Below are 4,985 nucleotides of genomic sequence, written 5' to 3' on the forward strand. Positions count from 1 at the left end.
TTGCAGGTAGAGTTGTCTTTAACCATTGGACTTCCCTCATGGCTTAGCTGGTAAAGAATCCGTCTGTAATGCTGGAGACTGCGTTCGATCCCTGGGTTGGGACGATCCCCTGGAGAAGGGAAAGCCTACCCAACTCCAGTATTCTTGCCTGGAGAATTCCATGGACTGTATAGGCCATGGGGTCACAAAGAGTCAGACATGACTGAGCAACTTTCACTTTCATTCAAAACAATTTTGTTAGATTGTATTGTGACAGCTGTCATATCAGCCTGCCTTAAAAAACTTATCAAAATTGGTGAATTTTTGCGTAGCTATTTTAATATTGAAGATGCAAGGAAAAAGTCACATTTTCAGCATATTATGTTTTACTTCAAGGAAGGTGAAAATGCAACTGAAACACCAAAAAAGATTTGTGCAGTGTATGGAGAAGACGCTTTGACTGATAGAACATATTAAAAGTGCTTTGTGGGGTCTTTTCCTCACAACCCGGAGAGGAGGCCCCAGAAGGAGCTTGCGATGGACGAAGAGGCAGTGCAAAAGCCTGCTGGCCCACCCACAAGGAAGAAATTCCTCATTCCTACGGACGAGGATGTGGTCCCTCCTCCTGGGGCCACGCCTTTATTCAGATCCACACGGAGCCTGTCCACCGTGGAGATCTCACCCCCACCAGGCCCTCAGACCTACGCTGAGTACACCCTCTCTGGACCTCCAGGCAGGGCTGAAGCCAAACGCCCTGTGGGACCAGAACCCCTGGCAGGAGAGGCCTCCAAACCAGGAGCAAAATCCAACAGCATCATTGTGAGCCCCCAGCAGAGGGGCAACCCAGTGCTGAGGTTCGTGCGCAATGTGCCCTGGGAGTTCGGGGACGTGCTCCCCGACAAGGTGCTGGGCCAGAGCACCTGTGCCCTCTTCCTCAGCCTCTGCTACCACAGCCTCCACCCAGACTGCATCCACCAGCGGCTGCAGACCCTGGGGAAGAGCTATGCCCTGCAGGTCCTGCTCGTCCAGGTGGACGTGAAAGATCCTCAGCAGGCCCTCAAGGAGCTGGCTAAGATCTGCATCCTGGCCGACAGCACCCTGATCCTGGCCTGGAGCCCCGAGGAGGCCGGGCGGTACCTGGAGACCTACAAGGCCTACGAGCAGAGGCTGGCCGTTCTCCTGATGGAGAAGCTGGAGCAGGACTTTGTTTCCCAGGTGACTGAATGTCTGACCACTGTCAAATCAGTCAACGAAACGGACAGTCAGATCCTCCTGACTACTTTTGGGTCTCTGGAACAGCTCATAGCTGCATCCCGGCAAGATCTGTCTTTGTGCCCAGGGCTGGAACCCCAGAAGGCCCGAAGGCTGTTTGATGTCTTCCATGAGCCCTTCTTGAAAGTGCCCCACTGACCCCAGATGTCAAGGAGGTCCTTGGTGTAATAATAAAGCACTTTTTTCTGGCAAAAATAAAATAAAAGTGCTTTGTGAAGTTTTGCGCTGGAGATTTCTCGCTGGATGATTCTCCATGGTTGGGTACACAAGTTGAAGTTGATGGTAATTAAATTGAGACATTAGTTGAGAACAATCAATGTTAAACCACATGGGAGATAGCTAACATTCTCAAAATATCCAAATCAAGCATTAAAAATCATTTGTACTAGCTTGGTTATGTAATCATTTTGATGTTTGGGTTCCACTTAAGTGAAGTGGAAAGAAACCTTCTTGACCATATTTCCACATAAGATTCTCTACTTAAATGTAGCAAAAACATTCTGTTTTTAAAACAAATTGTGACAGGCAATGAAAAGTGGATACTGTACAATAATGTGGAATGGAAGAGACTGTAAGGCAAGTGAAATGAACCACCACCAACCACAGCAAAAGATAGTCTTCATCCAAAGAAGGTGATGTGGTATATATGGTGGGATTGGAAGGGAGTCCTTTATCGTGAGCTCCTTCTGGAAAACCAAACAGTTAATTCCAAAAAATACTGCTCCCAATTAGACCAACTGAAAGCTGCACTCGACAAAAAGCATCCTGAATTAGTCAACAGAAAGTGCATAATCTTCCACCAGTATAATCCAAGACCACGTGTTTCTTTGATGACCAGGCAAAAACTGTTACAGGTTGGCAGTGAAGTTCTGATTCATCCACCATATTCACCAGACATTGTACCTTCAGATTTCCATTTCTTTCAGTCTTTACAAAATTCTCTTAATGGAAAAAAATTCAATTCCCTGGAAGAGTGTAAAAGGTACCTGCAACCAAGTTCTTTGGTCAAAAAAATAAAAAGTTTTGGGAAGATGGAATTATGAAGCTGCCTGAAAAATGGCAGAAGGTAATGAAACAAAACAGTGAATACATGGCTAACTAAAGTTCTTGGTGAAAATGAAAAAATGTGTCTTTTATTTTTACTTAAAAACCAAAGGAACTTTTCACCAACCCAAATACATATACATGTGTGTGTATAAGTATTATTATATACAATAATAGTTATACAAGAATTATACAAAATTATATTTTACATACTATGTAACATTATATATCACACATACATGTAACACATATGTAACATATATACACATATAATAGACATATATTACATATATGTAAAATACATATAAGCATTGTATATATTACATAAAATTATGTAATATTACATAATATGTAATATGCAATAGTATAATTTTGTATAACTATTATATAATTGCAATTGTTATTGTGTAATAGAGTGAGAGATAGAGACTTGGCGTGCTGAGTCTATGTGGTCACAAAGAGTCGAACATGACTGGGCGACTGAACAACAATTGTGTAACTTATATTACATTATATAATGTCAATTATGTTCTATATACTTGTGTGTGTAAATATATATATATATCTCCTATATATATGATTAGTAAACATTAGTACATGTTTGATCACATAGGATGGGTTCGGGTCTTTCAAATGATTCTTTGCCACCTTTACACAGTCCTGGGTCACAGAGGCCTTTCAGGTTCGCGTAGGAAGGAGTCTGCAAGGGTGGCCCCCCAGCACTGTAGTCATCTTTCCAGGGCTGAACTCCAGACGAGCTGCTCTTGTTTCTGTGTGTCTGGGCTACATGTTAGACTTGACCTGCAGCAGAGCACATAAAGCCACCATGGAAGAAACACACAGGTCCTGATGACTGGGCAGGAGAATCCAGACCCTCTTCAGATCCCACAGGCTCCCTGGGAGGTGGGGTCCTGACCTGACTCTCAGAGAGGAGCCATGGTCCTGAACAGTAAGTGATGGGCCTGGAAATGGGTTTGGGAGTTGGGAGAGGAGCTGAGGCTCCTGCATTTTGCACGCTGAGAAGCAGAAGTCTTTTAGAGACATGGGACTTGACTGCGAGTTGTGAAACTGGAGTGCCATCTGCTTTTCAGGCCCTTTGGATGGTATTTAAGAAGCTCCTTTGCCTAGCCAGCTTTCCCATCCAGCATCAGGGAGAACTCATACCTTTGACCACGCAACACCTAGCACAGGATCTAAGAGGGGCTCCACATACCCTCATTCCCCTCTTGGCTCAGTCCACAGCTTGTCTCTTTAACCTAATTATAATCCCCACAAGGGCAGATACCATGTCTTAATTCATCTTGGACGCTTCTGTAGCTCTTTACCTCCCTCTCTCCTTGTACTTTGCAAATAATATATAATAGAGGATACCAGTGACCATTTGTTAAAGACCCTTGTCCCCAGATGCTCCTTAGCAGTTCTCTTTTCCTCTGCCCTAGAGACCAACTGCTGTGGCTTGATGACTTTACACTGTCAGCCAGAGTTCTTAAACTGCAGTTTATCATAGTCTGTCATCTCCAGATTCTTGCTTAATTCCTCTCTCTCTGGAAATATGCCAGATAAATCACAGTCAGTCATATCCGTACTTCACCTCTCCCCAGAAGAGCCAGAGGGAGGGCAGAGTTAGAAGGGCCCTGGGAAAGCATCCTCATATTATAGACAGAAAAACAAAACCCCTGGGGAGAGAAGGGACTTGCCCAAGGTCATGGTTTTGAGTCAGGGCCAGAAGTCAGCTCTCCTGCCTCCCAGGGCCTCCGTGGCTCAGAAAACTGGTCTGGTGGCCTCTCTCTCTGTGCAGACTGAAGCTTTGAAAGGGTTTTTCTTTGGCCCTTACCGTTCAGGCATCACATCTGGAGAGGCAGGTTGATGGCTCGGTCAGAACAAGCGTGTCTGCTCCAGGGGAGGATAAATGCTTGGAGTTCAAGGAAAAAGACTGGCCCAGGGAGTGGAGATCATAGCCAGGGGCCCTCTTGACATTCTCTCCATGCAATGTGGTCTTCTGTCAAGTAGTGGTTGGACAATGAACCCACTGAACAAATAGCGTCCTGCTGGAATTCACCCTGAACATGAACTTTGTAAAGTGTTCATGGCCATCGGAACTTCTTGTCTACCCCATTTAACTGTCTTCTGGCAGGAGGATGGTTTTGTTTTTGTGGCCTCAGGGTAATGTTTTTCTCATCAGCAGAGGCTGATTCCCGCCTGAGCTTTGACCAAGGCCGCCACGCTGAGTTCTTTGGGGGAGGAAGCTGGTAACAGTGCTTCATGAAGCTGTTTTCCAGGCACTGCTTACTTGATCCCCACTGAAGCCCTGGGTGACAGGCAGGGAAGTCCTGATTCAGTTCAGTTCAGTTGCTCAGTCATGTCCAACTCATTGTGACCCCATGGACTGCAGCACACCAGGCTTCCCTGTCCATCACCAACTCCTGGAGCTTGCTCAAACTCATGTCCATCGAGTTGGTGATGACATTCAACTATCTCATCCTTTGTCGTCCTCTTCTTCTCCTGCGTTCAATCTTTCCCAGCATCAGGGTCTTTTCCAATGAATCAGTTCTTTGCATCAGGTGGCCAAAGTATTGGTGCTTCAGCTTTAGCATCAGTCCTTCCAGTGACTATTCAGAACTGATTTCCTTTGGGGAAAAAAGTCCTTATTAATCCATACTTTATAGAAGACATAATGCAGGAACCATGAG

General features: G+C 45.1%; 1 pseudogene; it reads left to right on the forward strand.

Moving 5' to 3' along the window:
• Positions 1 to 516: 516 nt before the first annotated feature.
• Positions 517 to 1,429, forward strand: LOC136174995 (DNA excision repair protein ERCC-1 pseudogene; annotated as a pseudogene).
• The last annotated feature ends 3,556 nt before the right edge of the window (positions 1,430 to 4,985 follow it).

Source organism: Muntiacus reevesi, chromosome 9 (assembly GCF_963930625.1).
Source record: "Muntiacus reevesi chromosome 9, mMunRee1.1, whole genome shotgun sequence".
Taxonomy (NCBI): Eukaryota; Metazoa; Chordata; class Mammalia; order Artiodactyla; family Cervidae; genus Muntiacus; species Muntiacus reevesi.